The sequence below is a fragment of the Pyxicephalus adspersus genome, chromosome 12 (genome assembly GCF_032062135.1).
Source record: "Pyxicephalus adspersus chromosome 12, UCB_Pads_2.0, whole genome shotgun sequence".
Classification (NCBI taxonomy): Eukaryota; Metazoa; Chordata; class Amphibia; order Anura; family Pyxicephalidae; genus Pyxicephalus; species Pyxicephalus adspersus.
The window spans coordinates 43830506-43849077 of NC_092869.1; positions in this window are offsets into that span (position 1 = coordinate 43830506).

An 18572-nucleotide genomic window follows, 5' to 3' on the forward strand; every position below is an offset into this window, starting at 1 on the left:
TTCATTCCGCAGTCACCGTGAAGCATTGAAGGTAATTGGACGCAGGATAAAATAACAAGGGCCTTAGTAAAAAAATCCGCGTAGATGTAAATTCACTCGTCGGAAACCCAATTGAGGTTTTTCTCTTTCCAGTATTTAAATTGGGTGTTGCCTTTCAGGGTGAGAGATTTTGGAGGAAAGTCGGTGCGTTGGCGGTTTATTTTGAAAACATTCTGGCGAGTTTCGGGCTGGATAGCGTTACGTGGAATTCTAGCCCGTGATAGATGGGCAGCAAAACAAATTGAGGCCACGTCACCGGTGTGGATTGGGTTTCAGCCACAGATCAGGAAAAGGCTGAGATTGTAGAGTGCACAACGGTCACAGTGTTGTGTAATTGTGAAATGCCGGAGCAAAATTTAACTGTAAACTTTTACTTTATTCTGTTGGTAGAAATTTTATTACAGAAAAGAAAAAGCTCTTTACGGAAATCTCTGAAGACAGATATATGGGAGCAGCCACAGATGCCAAGTGATTTGAAGGTGGCAATCTAGGGTCCGGCTGGACAAGAAAAAACCCTTGGATGAGCCCCAGTCATTTGTTCCAAAATTCTTACGGGTCCTGGTCCCTACGGCCCTATTAATATGCTAATTTGCTAGTGAAGCTCTGCAAACCCGTAGATCAGTGTATCTCAACCAGAGTTCCAGTTTTTTCCTCTCAGCTCAGTGTAAGTGACACCAATAATCTTTTTGGTTATCTGTAAGGGTGATATTCTACCCAAATATTATTATTATTATTATTATTATTATTAATAAACAGGATTTATATAGCGCCAACATATTACGCAGCGCTGTACATTAAATAGGGATTGCAAATGACAGACTAATACAGACAGTGATACAGGAGGCGAGGACCCTGCCCCGAAGAGCTTACAATCTAGTGGCCAGCAATGTAAGAAGAATCCTTCCCATGGACCACCACACTAATATACTGTGAGCTGTGGATATAGTAATTATAGCTGGAGTTCCCTGAAGACCTGATTTATTTCAAAGGTCCCCTTATGTTATAAAGTTGGAGAAAAACTGCTGTAGGGGGTCCAATGTTGCATGAATTAGGGCTGTCAGTGGATTGGACACTTTTTTTTACTATTGACCCCATTGCTCCTTCATAGAGTTCTGTAGCTATAAAATGCCTTTACAAGGTCCAGCGGGGCCATCGGCTATGATTATCATTACCCAAAGGCTCAGGAGACACGTGTGGTCTACACGCATGTTGTCACATCACGGACCTGTCAGCTCTGGTATTTGGTAATTGAATCCCCTTTGTAGTTTTCAGGAACATTATTCATCCTGTCACAGACCGCACAGCACCCGGCCCACTGCGGTGAGCACCGGCCCTGGGCCCAGCAGGAATACTTCCTCCATCTTTATGACTTCACTTTCACTGCCCCCCCTTCCCTCAATGCTGCACTGCGTCAGGAAAGCCATAAGTCTCCGATCAAAAGTTCCAGTCCCTAGACAGCAAACTCCACACAATGGGCAGGAAACCGGGCGCATGACGGGCAAACGCCAGAAATTCATATCACTTCCTGTGCTCCCTCTATGCCATTTCCTGAGCTACTGTACAGCTGTCCCCCAGGCCATGACCTCGGGCAGAGCCTTCTGGGATAGAAAGGGTTAAACGTCTGTATTTTCTTAGTGGGCCGTAATCTTTTGGAGCTTCTGCAGCTCAAAAATCTGAACAAAAAGCGTTTGGACGTCGTCCAACCGGCCTCCGGAGAGGGAGCTCATTCCCCCTTTGACCTTTAATAAAAAATACAGCTAAAGTAACTGAAAAGACTCCACTATGTAAAGTAGAATCATGACAGAATATAATCTAGAAAAACATAAAAAATGATTATCACAATATTACCTACCAAATGACTGGAGGTGAATATGGTGTCACCCGTGTCACTCGTCTGCTCTTAAAGAACATCAGTCTATGGTATTATCTGCTGGGCAAATCTGAGATTTCTGATGGGATTTACATTATCCTATTCATAATTAAAATCAAAGAGATCATAAAAATATGTCCGGAGAATTATAAAACAGATATAGAACAGGAAATGATTCCTCGAGATGTGAGCTCCATAGAGAATCCATCATCAGACCACCTTGGTGGAATATATCTCTTTAGTATTTCTCATTAAAATGTATGGAAACCTTGACAATGAATGTTAATTATTTTCCCCCTATTGATTTGCTAAATAATCCATTTAAAATGTTTTATTATAAATAATATTCAAAGGGTGCCTGCTGATCCTGGCGGATCTCTTGTTAACTAATTACCAGTGCTACATTTGTATCGGTTATATTGGTGCCTGATTAATTAAAGCTCTCCAAGGCTGGAGAGGTTACACCTTCATCAGTGAACCTGGGTGATCCAGCGAACCTGTAATGGATTTCTTAAAAGTAATTTGCAATTTGTTAGCAAATGCTTTAAATCCGGAACCAGATCCATTCCAGGATCCATGGCTTGATCACCCAGCTTTACTTGGAGAGCTTTAATAAATCAGGGCCATTCTTTCCAGTTGCAAAAAGTTTAAATGAAAATAACTATTTTCTGAAAAAAGCTTATAGTAAGTGATGCTGAAAGCACTAGTTATTATTATCTTATATTTATATAGCACCAACATATTCCACAGAGCTGTACAAAGTCCATAGTCATGTCACTACCTTTCCCTACCTTTCACAATCTTATGTCCCTACCATAGTCATATGTCATTATCACAATCTAAGGTCAATCTAGGGGGTATAATTAGTATGTGAGGTTATAAATAATTATCAGTACATCAATTTATGCCAACTTCTAGGGAATTAAGATTTTTTAAAAAATGCCAGCCCCTACTAAGTGTAACCAGTATGAAAAGAGGGGTTTTGTAGCAAACAGTAAAATATTTAATAAGTACAAAATTTGCAAGCTAGACAAAGCTCGACTATAACATAACAGCGTGTTAGGGTGTCTAGTCTCTTATAGGCATCCAGTGACGCAGATGTAAATCTGTCTCGGGGCCAACACGTTTCGCCATAAGGCTTCATCAGGGGGTGTGAGATGCAATATTAGATGCTCTCAGGGGTGTCAAAGATATGGAAGAAAGTCTTGGTTAAAGAAGGAATAAGGGTGCCTGGGGCAGTGCCGTTACACCTGGAGATGTTGGTAATGGTACTTGGGTTATCCCCTTTAGATGGTGAGGATTGAAACCTCAGGGGAAGACCTAGGGATCCGCTGGCACAGAGCATTGTAACATCACTTGTCCAGCGGATGTGGAGCTGAGGATCTGTTTGTTAGGTAATGGGGATCTTTTATCCTTTAATTTGGGGGGGCTGCTTTTCATTGGGAGGAAACTCGGGGAGAACACACAACCTTTTTTATATATTTCTTCCTGACCAACCAAGAGTCAAACCTGAGATTTTTGATTAAATTATTTATGCTAACACATAACAAACCTTGGATACAGTGAGCCTGATATATGAAAGCTCTCCAAGACTGGAGAGGATACACTTTCATCAGTGAAGCTGGGTGAATCAGCAAATCTGGAATGGATTTCTTCAAAGTCATTTGCTATTTGCTTGAAAATGTTTTGAATCCTGGGCCAAATCTACTACTGGTTTGCTGGATCACCCAGCTTCCCTGATGAAAGTGTATCCTACCCAGCCTTTGAGAGCTTTAATAAGTCAGGCCCAAGGTATTAATTTATGATGCACAAATTTCCATTTTGAACATTTTCCCTTTAGATTTCCTCTTTCCCTGTTATGTTTTAGCACAGGGATTTTTATCAAAAGTAATAAAGTGATGTCAAACTTTTTAAATATTTTGTTTGTTGGATTGATCTCAGACGAGTGATTGGCTGTTGGTATTTATTGTATGTTATGTGGCACCGGATAAATGTTATCCAATCTCTTCCAAATGTATTTTTCTTTCCACAGATCACTAATGTCTGGCTGGCCAAACTTAGCAGCTTCAGAGAACTTGACAATAACTTTATACCTTTATAACTTTATAATCTCTATATAGAATTTTTTGTTTTTGTTTTCTTTCTTTCTTTTTAAACTTTTATATTTATATCTATTCTTGTGAAGTTCCATACAGCATTACAGCTACATACAAATTACAATAGGCTTTTTTATTTTTATTTTTTATTTTTAAGAAAGCAGTTTTATTCCTGGAAATGACAAGTTGCGAATTTGCATAACCAAAATTACACCTAAAAACTAATTAGCTAAGAGTGCTCGGAGGAAAAGTGTTCACAAGCCGATGTTGTTTTAACAGTTGTTTTTTTAATTTCTTACTATTTTTTCTCTTTTTTAACTGTTCCCAATTTGTGTATTGTTTACCAGATGTTAGTTTTTTATTTACTGGTAAAATAATGATCCCAGAAATACTTCATCATAGCAATGATCTGCTGTAATCTGCACCGAGGAGACTGATAACATTGGAAGAAGACTAACTGAAAATACAAACGTTATACGGATTGGAGTCGGGGCTACTTGGCCAGCAGTGTTGTATAGTGGGGAGGGTTTTGCATTTTATATTTGAATAGTATATTTGCCGGTCTTATCATGAGACGAAAATGTCATATCAGTGTTCAATTTGCCAGAATTCAGAATTTGCACAAAAGAGATCCAAGGGTGCCCATAAAGTTGGTGTTGATGCCCATTGGAGGGTACGAGCACGTTCCCGCAGGACTTTGCTTTTTATTACTAATCTGAAACCTTCTGATGACATAAAAGATTTAGTTTCAGTTGTTCTGAAGATGAATTTTATTGCAGAATCTCCATGCACAGTACATCTTTGCCTGAGAATCCAGATTTTCTTGCAAGGCGTTACTTTATCGTCTTTCCCCTTTTGGTCTCTCAGACAAGATCTCCAGGATTGAACAATAGAAGGAAAATGCCAGAATTCCCACAGCTGATGGCACAGTGAGGGTCACGGCTTGCAGGATATGGTGGGCCTGGGTGATTGAGGATATGGCTTGACACAGCTAAGACCGGAGGAAGAACATGATTTTTCATCACATCCCTTTAGAAGCTGGAAAGTGGCCCATTTGGAAGAGAATCTGATATGATTGCATTTTATGCTGTATGAAGGACTATTGTTATTGCATGCAACTGATATGGGGGCCAGCACACAGGGGATACATCAGAAGGCGCAACATACAGAGGGCCCAAAGGACACAGAGAGGACCCTGCACATATGACAAAGCAAGGACAAAGTACACAGAAAACACAACACACAGAGGAACCAACACACGGAGAACACAGAGGGCTCTGCCCACAGAGGACCTAACACACAGATGCCCCAGCATAGATTCCACACTATACAGAATCCACAACACACAGAAGAATCAACATATGGAGAACCCACAACATAGAGGGCCCCACTCAGAGAACATAGCAAACCAAGGACACAGTACACAGGGGTATCAACACATGGAGAAACCTAAACACTGAGGACCTGGCATACAGGCCACGGTATAAAGAGGTAGTAGAGATAGTACACATATGGCACAGCACAGATAACACAACAAACTGAGGACACAGTACATAGAAAAATCAACTCAGAGAAGAACCCACACATTAATCACACAGAACACTGAGGACCCAGCACATAAAAGATCGGCACACAGTGGACCCGGAACACAGATGCCATAGCATACAGAGGACAAAGTGCAGGTGACACAGAAAAATGAGGACACAGCACACAGAAAACACAACACGTAGAAAAACCCACACATGGAGAACACTGAGGGCCTGGCACACGGAGCCCCCCAAACTGAGGACACAGCACACAGAGAGCCCTGCACATAGAGGACACAGCACACAGAGGAAGCAACACACAGATGACACAGCACATGAAGGCCCCAATACACAAAGATTACAGCACACAGAAGACACTTTACATAGATGACTCAACGTAAAGAAGACACAACACACAGAGGTCACGGCACACGGCTGACCCAACAAACTGAGCGCATAGTTTGCAGAACTCACAACACACATGGCATACAGCAAACGGCTGACCTGACACAATGCACACAAAGAACCCAACAACTAGTGCTCCCAACCTGCAGAGGACACAGCACACAGAGGACCCAATACACAATACCCAGATTGCTCACACATTGCACACAAATGTCACAGCACACAGAGGAGAATGCACATAGATAACACAACACACAGGATATAACACACAGATCATGCATAGCGCTCAGCACACTGATGACACAGAACACAGAGGCCCCCACATACAGAGTGAATCTCCACATTGGGGACATGAATAGAGATAACAAGCGGCCAGGAGTTCTAACCCCTCACCATTCCATCCAGAATTAGATTTTTTACTATATATAGATATACATGAATTGAGTATGTGAATACTTACTCCTGACAGATGCTGCAGCAATGCATTATAGGAAATGACAGGTTATTGATTTGGAATTTGATGCTTTGATGTGGCACAAGAGGGAAATAAATATTCTTTTACATCTTGCAGTGCTGTGGATTTGTAATACAGAGAATAGCTGCCAATAAAGGGTTAGTGACTTTGTCACAAATGTCACCGCACAGAGAGACTTTTCTTTCCTCTCGTATTTGATTTGTTGTTGTTTTCCGTTATAGGACACAAGCAGTTTTCTTACAAGCTGACACTCTGGGTAGCGGAAATCCATTCTTGCCGCCTCATCAGCAAATTAACTGAATTGACTGTTAGATAACGTTTCCTGGGCCCAATGCAGGAATGGCGGAGGACAGCAATGGATTTGGCACACCGCTCCTGATAATTGTACCTTATCTCAGGTCGGAACATTGATTACACTGGCTGCTAACCTGCTGATTACAGAAGAGTATAGAGGAGGAGGGGACAGAAGATGGGGGGTACAGGGTAGATAAGTCTATCCAACATACCTGGACTCCTGGCCTGGTGCCACATACATACAGAGCCCCATCTCTGAGAATGGTGGGGAGTTTCTTCCTGGGAGAATTTCATCAGGTAAAGAAAAAGAGAGATACAGTATTGGAAGGAGTCTGCTGGGTAGATCACTGAACAGCTGAACAACCTACTGCAGACTTCAGCCGTGTCATCGTGACTTCTGCAATAGTTCTTGGCCAACCCAACCCAAACTTGGAGCTTTGGTTGCTCCAGAGATAGCAAGAACCCCCAAAGGGCACAGCAGGTGTACGAAACTGTAAACTCAGCACATGTATGGTGAGAATACCTGATAATGGGAACAGCAGGTGTACAACCCCAGGAAAGGGCAAGGATATTTGGAATTGCTCATAATGAGCACAGGAACACAGCACAGGGACAGAAAACCCCCCATAATGGGCATAGAAGGTGTACAGACCTAGGAACTCAGCTCAGGGATGGTAAAAACCCCTCCTAATGGACACAACAGGTGTACAGACCGAAGAACTCAGCTCAGGGATGGTATAAACTTTCATAATGGGCACAGCACGTCTACAGACCAGATAACTTAGCACAGGGATGGTAAAAACCCTTCATAATGGGCATAGAAGGTGTACAGACCCAGGAACACAGCACAGGGATGGTAAGAACCCTTCATAATGGGCACAGCAGGTCTACGGACCCAGGAACTCAGCTCAGGGATGGTAAGAACCCCTCCTAATGGGCACAACAGGTGTACAGACCAGATAACTCAGCACAGGGATGGTAAGCCTTCATAATGGACATAGAAGGCGTACAGACCCAGGAACACAGCACAGGGATGGTAAGAACCCCCCAGCAGGTGTACAGACCTAACAACTCAGAGCAGTCACAACTGGTGTGCAAAACTGGGAACTCCACTGAGGGTTAATATAAGGAATCAAGTAACCATTATTTGATTATTATAATTCTCTTTAATCTAATAAATACGGAATTTATGTGATGGGACTCCATAAGGTGGAACTAAACATAAAAATTTTAAAATGGCAACCAGGACAAGCGATGTTGCTTCTGCAATAAAAGAACTTTACCTGCCCGATCACAGTTTTTTTTGCACTTACCTGTTCTTGACCCAGCGCAGGTACAGACATCTTTACCCGATCTTCTTGGAGTCAGATCTTTGGCCATCTTTATGGAGCGAGCTGGGTTGACATAACTCCCGTGCATGAGCCAGAGTTCATTCTATGCTGGGATTCCCTGCACATCTCTGGCATTGTATGCGCAGCTCAGCATTTTTTTTAGTGATTAGGTAGGTATGTTGTGTTCTGCAATCAAGAGCGGTCTGTTTTTCATAGTTCCACTTTAAAGCAAATGGCCCCTAACTTTCTAGGGTGGGGTGAAACGTATACATGGCCCATGTAGGTTTTCTTTTAAGTCTGGGAGAATTACCCCATAGAAAGTACGTCAGTGTCTGACCACAGTCATCCCTATAAGGACAGACGGGCTGAACGGTTAATATACATTATGTTGTACTTTCCCAATCATGGGGGTGTCATACAAACTCCAAGTCCTGGAAACCGAAACCAGCAGCTCAAATTCACAGCGCTAACCACCATGCAATTTTCCTAACCACCAAGTCAGGACTAGTGAACTGTAGATGAACAGATCCCTTTATCCCGTGTTCAGCTGTCAGATGGAATTATAAGAACATGTGGCCAGCCATTCACTCTGAATTCACTCTGCGGCTCTTCTTTCTGTTCACCGCTCTCTTATCTCCGGCTTGTGAGAGCTAACACCTGTCAAGGCCTGCAACTTATTACCGCCAGAGAAGATGGCTCATGTTCATATAAAGCAATGCACTTTACTCTTTTATTAACTTTTATGTGAACCTGAAAGGGAGAAAAGATAAAATGCTGCAAGGTCTTAGCTGCTAACTTTTATCCAATCAGAGGAAAAAGCTTCAAAGCGTCAGAAGAGTTTGAATTGAACGTTCTGTTTGTGTGATTTGTCCAATGTTCTAAATCATAAGGATGAGAAGTTGTGGAACAGATCTGTCTGTTTGTATTACTACACATGTGCTTTATCCAATACACCCTGCATACACAGACCAGACTGGAGTTCTCCGAACACAACACGGACTGCCAGTTATGTCACCAATATTCCACACAATGGTGCCACTCGCATTGCACTCCATCACTGGTGAAAGAATAAATCTGATCAAAACAATTGGATTTTCTCAAATGCATTTCAGAGCCCTGAATCTCAGACATGATGAGGGTAGCTCGGACCTTCTAACCCATCCTTTGCCATCACCACCATCAGAACCTCCGCCTCCCCCCGACCCCCACCTGCTTACCAACCCCTCTCCCACCATTAAATACCCAAACACAAAACTTGGATTTAAATTGGCTGACAAGCTCCCGTTTATTTAAACACTATGAAATAACTTAACCATTCAAATAATTACCAAACAAATATCCAATAATAAATAAACGACAAATAAATAAATACATATGACACTTTGATTAGCATACATTAACATAACATAACACTCCATTATTATTATTAAAATTATTATTAAACCGGGATTATATAACACCAACATATTCCATTGGATATAGCCTAACTAACCAACAACCTAATTCCTCTTTTATTAATACATAACCATTATACACTCAAACAACCAGGTCACAGGTCTCAAAAGGCAAAATCCGCACCCAACAGGAATTTTACTCTTCCAACATCTCCACCTTGGCCCCTAGCCACCCAGCACCGCCTCAGGGGCCATATTCATCCGTTCACCTTCACAATCAAAGGGGATTCCCCCCTGCCAAAATCCACCACTTTTCCAATGCACTGGATCCTTGCCTTCCAAGACCCCAACCGAAAAACGAACCAAACTTTCAAATTATAACCATAACAGAAGGGGTGGGTGGGCAGGAAACTTTTTTCTTCCAAAAGAGGGCCTCTCACTTCCGTCCAGACCCTTTTAACTTGTCCTATTCCTAATCCCCTCCTACCCCACACTCCATACTAGCCCAGCCCCCTCTAGCATCACTACATTTCATTAACCCCTTAACACCCCTGAGCTAGGCCTAGCACCCTGTCATGTAGGCCCTGCACCTAATTTCTTACGGCTACGGGCCTCTATATATTGATAGGTTGCCCATCCCTTGCCATTTGTGCCGACTTGCAAACATGGCTTCCCAACACAGAGATTGCACATTAGGAATGTGCAAACTGTAGGTGGAAGTAGTCCTGCTATCAATTGTCCAAATAAGAATCTGAAATGCACAGATAAGAAATGTTCTCCTCTCCCTTTTCCATGTATGATCACATAAGATTGTTTCTAATTGAAAGTGTTTATGTAGCCCTAGACTGACAGCAATGGGCAAGCAATAAACCCTGATGGGCCCATATTAGTGTTCCTCCATCTGCCAATCTGATGGCTCCTGTGCAGGGAGGGATATCTGAGGGTGATAAATGGATGGATTCAGGTATTTAGGGGGGAGATAACCAGTGTTCCATGTATATGATATATGTACATATTAATCATGGTTAGAAAATATTCATGTACATGTGTCACTTTGACCTGTATGTACATTTCATTTTATCTATTTGTATTTTAGATAATGGCGATCCCATAAATATCCATCAGAGATGCAGCTGACAGAGATACCAGGAAGCTGAGCCTTCCATCAGGGCATAGGGTGAAAATGAATTTACTGATTCAGTAATAAGAAGAGGCAGCAGCTGCATGCAGGGGATAATTGCAGCTCCTGCAGAGACGCGTTGCAGGCGCCCAAGAAAGGATTAGAGCATCCTCACTCCCCATCACTCCTTGATGGAATTAGAAGCCTTGCTCAGCTGCTGGGAATCTATTTATATATATGAAGCCTGAAATGAGACAAATCTCCAAACATTGCAATCTGCACAAGATGCCCTTTAGTACAGTAAAGAACAGCAGGGAAAAGAGAAACAACCCCAAATTACCCAAAACTGCAGAATCAATCCGCATGGAATCCTTCTTCACAGGAAATCACCATCAACCCTGCACACCAGCTGCCATATAAACATTCAGATGACTGTATTCCCAATATCTGATCAATGAGGGGTGAAGACATATAGGACGGGGGGAGGGGGAAGACACAAAGAGGGGTGAAGACATAAAGAGGGGTGAAGACACAAAGAGGGGTGAAGACACAAAGAGGGGTGAAGACACAAACTCCCTTCTGCACCATGTGAATGTTCTATGTACGGCAGCTTTGACCGTGTTCTGTTTCAGGTTCTGGGTGCCATATGCAGGAGCATAGTACAAAGTAACTGGGAGCCTCAGATGTTAGCATGGATGGGTACGGAAAGGCTCGACGAGGGAAAGGAAATCTCTTTCAGACGAGCCGGGCCACTGGCCATTGTAAATCCTTGGCTGCAGGGAATGTTTGAAGTCACAGACCTGAACTCAGGCCAGTTTCCAGCCACAACTTCCTTCTTATGTACATTGGCTGGATAGAAGAAGAAGCTGACTACACTGAAAGGATTTATTATTCTACGTGAAATCAGAGAAAGTGGAAAGATAAAAGTTATTTTTCAGGTATTGCTGGAGGTGGGGGATCGTGGGAACAGAACGCAGAGTTAGGACAGACAAAACCCCCCTACTGAACTGTAATATTGATGAATTATTTATTACTGTACGCTCAGATCAATCACCTACCTGCATCCAATCCAATCACCAGATGTGGCTGTCATGTTACATTGCTGCACAGTCCATGGAGATCAGGCTTACAAAACACTCAGAAAGAGGAGTATGAAGGGTATTACTCAGAAATCCCTTGTATATAATGAAAGTCTAAGTGACTCTAACCTGCAATCTGATTGGTCCTTGGCTTCTACATTGGGGGACCATATAGTACAACTACAGATGGTCCAGGATAAGTGAGGCCCGGGATATTACAAACACTGCTAATAATGTGTCATAATGGTCAGTACTGCAGGAGAGGAGTGCAGGGGGGTTGCAGTTCAGGAATGAATTGTGGAAATGTAGAGGGTAAAGAAAGGAGTGCAGGTAGAGGAAAGCAATGAGGGGGTATGACAGAGGGCAGAATATGTAGGAGAGGAGTATAAAGGGTATGAAAGAGGGCAGAATGTGTAGGAGAGGAGTATGAAGGGTATGACAGAGGGCAGTTTGTGCAGGAGAGGAGTATAAAGGGTATGACAGAGGGCAGTAAGTGTAGAAGAGGAATATAAAGGGTATGACAGAGGGCAGTATGTGTAGGAGAGGAGTATGAAGGGTATGACAGAGGGCAGTATGTGTAGGAGAGGAGTATAAAGGGTATGACAGAGGGCAGTATGTGTAGGAGAGGAGTATAAAGGGTATGATAGAGATCAATATGTGTAGGAGAGGAGTATAAAGAGTATTATAGAGGGCAATATGTGTAGGAGAGGAGTATAAAGGGTATGACAGAGGGCAGTACGTGTAGGAGAGGAGAATAAAGGGTATGACAGAGGGCAGTACGTGTAGGAGAGGAGAATAAAGGGTATGACAGAGGGCAGTATGAACATGAGAGGAGTGTCGGGGGTATGATATGAGTGTGGAGGTATGGCAGCAGACATGGGAGTATTGGTGGGCGAGGAGTCACAGGTCATACTGCAGCCAGTCCGATAATTATACTTTTCTGCTGTATAAATATTTAGCGTACAACACTTTCATCTATCGTCAGTTTTAGTGATGAATATGTGATGAATTGTTTCATTTTCTTATCCATCCTCACCTGGCCATCTCTTCACCTTTAGAAGCAAATCCCAGACCGGAAATTGTGACAGAGATGCATCAGGATTGTCAGAGGATTGAGATGAAGAGTTTGGTGAGAAGAGATCTCGGTGTCTGAAGATGCCCAGCTGGGCGCTAATTGATCTTCCAGGGCTGCGTCTGATCTGCGTTTCACATTCAATTACATTAGAGCGCTCACATCCAGCCTAACGCCAATGCTCTTAGCGGCCGGTGACATAATCCCAGCATTTGTAAAGCCTCAGTGATGGACAGCTTAGTGCCCACATCCTGGTAATTATCCAGAGTGTGTTATCCAATTTGTTGTGATTGGCCCCCTCGGAGGGACCCGGCGGGGTGGAACTTTGATAATTAGTCATTTCATGAATATAAAGCTATATACAGCCCAATATGTAAGAAGGGGGAAACCACGGCTGATGATTTGGTGTGTATGTCGAGTTTTTAATATCAAACTCAACAAATTGGAAATCTTTATTCTTCAATCTTTAAATTTTGAACCTTTTTGGCTCAGTTAAACTTTTTTGCAAAACTGCAACCTCTTAAATTTGGATTTTCTGAACTCGAAGTCTCAATAAAGTCAATAAAGAATCTGATTCAGGCATTTAGGCTTAAAATGCATGTGTTAGCTTATCACATATTGTAACATTGTATAGAAGGTTTGGGAAGCTCCTGATATCCAGGATTGGATGATGGGGCCAAAAACCAACCTGAGCCACCTAAATATTCCTTTACTGAGATAAAAATGGGGACCGGATGGGTCTGCCAGTCCAACCTAATATATTAGCCAACTGCAGAAAGTCAGAAATGGGCTTTTGTGCTTCCCATCTCCCCCAGAAGAATTTGGAACTCCAAACCAACTGATAGAACGTTGAATTCATTTAGTCCAATTCCAAATTTTGAATGACTCCCAAAACGAGATATTTAGCAGCAGCAAAGCTCCTGATAATGCATGGCAGGGCGCGCTGATGCGATTTATGTCAGTACATCTAAAGTGTCCATTGTGACATTCACCCCCATGATACACATTCACCCCTCATATAAAGCACATGTATGGGAATATCTAAGGCTCATACAGACCCCAGCTAGTATAAGTGCATAAAGCTTATAGAAAGCATTTGTAAAGTGTTTTGTGAGATCGGCTTGTTTGAAGACGTTAAAGAAAACATAATTTACAGTACGGAGATATTAAACACAGATTGGTATAGGAAGGCTGAATGTCACTTTAAATAAACTCCTTGCAGCCTTCTCTGGGCTAATAATATTGCTGATTCTTCCTCCAGCCTGCAGAAAGCTTCTTCAAAGTGACAGTCAGCATTCCCATTAAGATCTGTGTGTAACATCCACAAATTGTAACTGAAGTTTGCTTTAAAGATTTCAACCAAGCTGCTGCAGAAAATTAAAATGGAGTTCTGCTTTAAAGTTTAATTGAAGTTTCTATTTAAAAGCTAAATAATTCCTGGTGCCACTTAAGTGGGGAAGCCTTTCCAGTACCATGACGGTGCAGAGACTTAAAGGGGCCCTATCAGCAGAATCTTAGCTTATATAAAAGGGTAGATAACCATTTTATATTAAAGCGGCCCTAAACTCAATATTTATACTTTACATGGAAGGCTAGACAACTCTTCTAAATAAGTAAAAATGCTGTTTTTTTTTTTTTGCAACCTACGTCATTGCATGGGAGGCTCTGGCTGCTCCTTCTGCGCATTTTGTCCACTAAGGGGAAAAGAAGAAAAGGAAAAAGATGGCAGCACCCAGCATTTCCTCCATGTCAGGACAAAGGAGGATTCCAGAACGGCACTGGACGGACATGAGACCACATGTGGAGGGATTGGGGGCTTTGTGGAAGTAAAGGTCAGTTGTGTTTTTTTTTATTTTTTCTGCCATTTCCACTTTAATGGAAGCAGTGGCCTCTCTACAGAAATCAGACACACCCCCCCCCCCTAGTAAGTCAGAGCTCTCCAATCAGCATAAAGCATGTGATTTGCTAACTGGATAGATATAGTCAAAAGAAAGGAGTTTTTGACAGATAAGAATTTAGAAGAAGTTTAGTTTTACTTGATATTCAATTTCAGTGCAAAGGCCAGTCATTAAATTAATGATTTCCACAGATACTACACAAAATATAGCCTCAAATACAACAAAAGTGTCAATTAGTAACAGTGGAAAGAAATGTACAATGGTTGTCTATTTAACCCGACGCGTTTCACCTATTTGGCTTCCTTAGGGGCTTTTTTTTTTAGACTTACCTTGGAGCTTTGTTATTAGTGAAAGAGTGATGTCCGTTTAAGGCTTACATAGTTAGCAAAAAGTATAAATAGAAAGACTTTTCCAATTTTTTGTTTGGATTTTAAATTAGGTTTAATAGGGAGCACAAAGAGAGAAGAAAGAAAGAGGTTCGAGGCTCAAGAGTCTCGTGTCAAATTATGACTGTATTAGTACATATTCACTTCATATATAACAAAGTCATACAAATACATAGTTCACAAACATGTTTTTGGTAGAATGTATAAAGTATGTTGTAATTATCTTGCCTAGTTCTGTTAAGAAGGGATCACAGAAGTAGGAACATTGATTTAACACAACATATTATGTTTGTTTTACCTATTTCTGTTCTAGGTCACAGAAATAGAGTAGTTCACTAGACATAATATTGCTAGCGTGGACAATAGACAGCAAAGAATATATATGGGAAATAAGAAAAAATGATAAGACTGTGTTTTCCGTATATAAGTCCCCAACGCGTTTCGCCCAGATTAGGCTTCCTCAGGGGTATATGACTTTATACGATTTATGGTCGAGTAGGATTGATTTAAACTAACATAAGTGTTTGGTATCATATGATGAGATATGAGGGTGAATATAAGTATTCATCCAGTGGTCTTATGCTCTTATAAGGTTGCAGATTGTAATGAATTGTATAAGAGTTGGATACCAGCAAACCATGATTGAAGAGGAATATAGCGTTGCTGCATGGTCAGGTGCTAGCAAAAAAAAAAAAAGGTTAGGTTACCTTCAATTATTTAACCGGCCATGAAGGTCATCTCTACTTATTCAACTGGTCTTTTTTTGCCAACTATGTGAGCATTAAAATGGACATCAATCTTCCACTACAGAAGTTCCCCCACGTTCTCAAGTCTCCATGTTCCAATGCAAGTCTCAGAAAAAAGCCCCTGAGTAAGCCAAATAGGCGAAACGCGTCGGGAAAGGGAGACAGCCATTGTATATTTCCCACCACTGTTACCAATTTACACTTTTGTTCTATTTCAGGCTATATTTTCTGTAGAATCCGTGGAAATGATTCATTAAATAACCCACCCTTGTACTGAACTTGAATATCAAGTAAAAACTAAACTTTATTCTTGTCTGCCATATAATCCCTTCTTTTGACTATATCTATGTTCTTGTATATAATTTGGGGCTGGAACAAATATCAATAATAATATTACTATTGTTTAATCTATGCTGGAGAATCTTAGTTATCTTGCTTTTCTTGCTGATTAGATAGCTCAAGTTGTGACTCTTCAACTGGGGTGTGTCTTACCTCTGCAGAAAGACCACTGCTTCCTTTAGGAGAGCAAGAGTCCTTTTCCACACCTTGATGGTACTGGATTGCTTTTCTACTCTTTCCATTGCAAAGCAGCTGTTGCAGACTTTTTGCTTTGTTGCACTTGGAATTCGTTTGGGCTTTCAATATTTTTAATGAAACATTTATGAATAGGAACACGTGTGCTGCATCCATCATGGGAAACCTCAGCAAACCCCGCTGTGCTCCCTCGATGGCTGCATGGAGACGCATTCAGGAACCTTTGATGCAAATATAAGTTGCATTGATTTCATGCAAGGCCTGGAAGTTTCTCCGGAGTTCTCGGTGTCCCCTCCTCTGCTTCTCCATGGCCCGGAGGAGGGAAGTGACTGATGAAGTCTCCCCTCATTGTCTCCTCCGAGGTGTCACCGATATGCAAATCCTGGGCGACGCTTTATGATATTTGGGCTGATTGATACTTTGTGGTAATAGCGACATCCGCTCCTGGATGGTTTATGTCTGACGGATGGCCAAACCTTAAGCATTATCCCAGGAGACAAGGTGATTAAGATGAAGGTTTTGATGAATTTCAGCAGGAAATTATGAAATCCTTCCTCACAAATCTCTTTTCATTAATTTTAGCCGCATCCAGAGATCTTTTCTGGAGGCAAAAACGGGAAGCGAAATGATTTGTGGCTTTTCAAATGCAAATCTTGACGGCTACCAGAAAGCTCAAGGTGGATGGAGTTATCGGGTGAGCTCACCTCCATCTCTATATAGAAGTAACATCTGCACGTTTCTGTGACTTTAAATAAATAAGAATTGGTATGTCGTGGTGGAAACGCTGCATTAGGGTGCCAATTTGGTGTGAAAATGTCAAATCTGCAGCTTTTGGTGAAATAATTCCTGATGATCCTGCCAAGAAAATGGTTGATTATACACTTCCTGTGCTCTTCTTTACTCCTCGGTTGTCCTACAGGATGCTGAATGAAACTGCAAGTGGCTACTTCAACACACATTCCACAGACATGGCTCAATGTTGTCACCATCAGGAATCCTGTCCTGAGAAATGTCATGCAGTGAATGTGCGCAGGGAATAGTTGTAATGTATTTGGATCGCTCCTACTTTCTGCTCATTTAAAAGAGCCCTCAGAATCCAACACTACAACCCCACCTACCCGTCTTCTTCTGTCTCTTAAACCCTTACTACTTACCCACCATTCCATATCCCCCTCCTATTGTGTGATACTTCCCCCACCTCTTAGTTTGTATGCTCTTGCCTAATACACAAATCCCTCCACAGTCCCACCTATCTTTCTTCCCTGATAAAAAAAATCTTAACCTAGCCGCTCTCTTCGCTCCTCCATTGACCTAATAATGTCTTCCTTACTCATAACCTCCTCACACGCACGGCTCCACGACTTTTCTAGAGCTGCCCCGACTCTCTGGAATGGTCTCCTCTTCCTATTTGGCTTTTTCCTACTTCTGCTCATTTAAAAGAGCCCTCAAAACCCAACGCTTCAACCTCACCTTAGTGTGTTTTATTTATAAAGGTAAAACTTTTATTATAAAATAAAAACAAACCGTTCTTATGAATGCTTATAAAATGTTAGCTGGGGATCAGCTTTAATTTATCATTCAGTTTTGTAAAATTCATCTGAGACTATGAGTCCATCCAACTCCCCCCTGTGTGGAGGTGCTGCATTCCAAGGGTGGCTACATTTCTGCTCCACAGATACACGGCAAGAAGTGTAGCCACCCTAAGACAAGAAGCGCGTTAATGGCAGGATTAAAAAAAAGAAATCAAATGCAAGTGACATGCAGCCATATCCGAGAGAGATGCACACCATAGTTTGGCTCCCTGTTGCATATTAATGAGCAAAATCTCTCCAGTGGAGTCTTCAGGAAATCAGATTTCACCCAGCAGAGTGATTTCCCTTTGGAATGAATATACCCTTTAAATGCAAATAAAAGAAAATGCGACCAGGCAGGTCTTTTATTGCAGAAGGGACTTACCTGTCTGGTTGCAGTTTTTTGATAACACTCACCTGTCATTGTTCTATCACAGGTGCTGCGTAATATGTTGGCGCTATATAAATCCTGTTTAATATTATTAATAATAATAATATTAATAATAATATTCATCGTCGTCCGTCGATCTCCCTCTCCAGCGTCGGGTGCCAGCGGGACCGGTAAGATGCCGGCCGGTATCTTGTGTTCCGCTGCCCGGCATCTTGCGTTCCGCCGCCCGGCCGGCTGAACACAAGATCCTGGCCCGCTGAACACAAGATACCGGCCGGCATCTTACCTGGTCCTGCTGATCGTCCACGTCCGTCTTCGTCCAGCGCCGGATGATCTCTGCAGGGA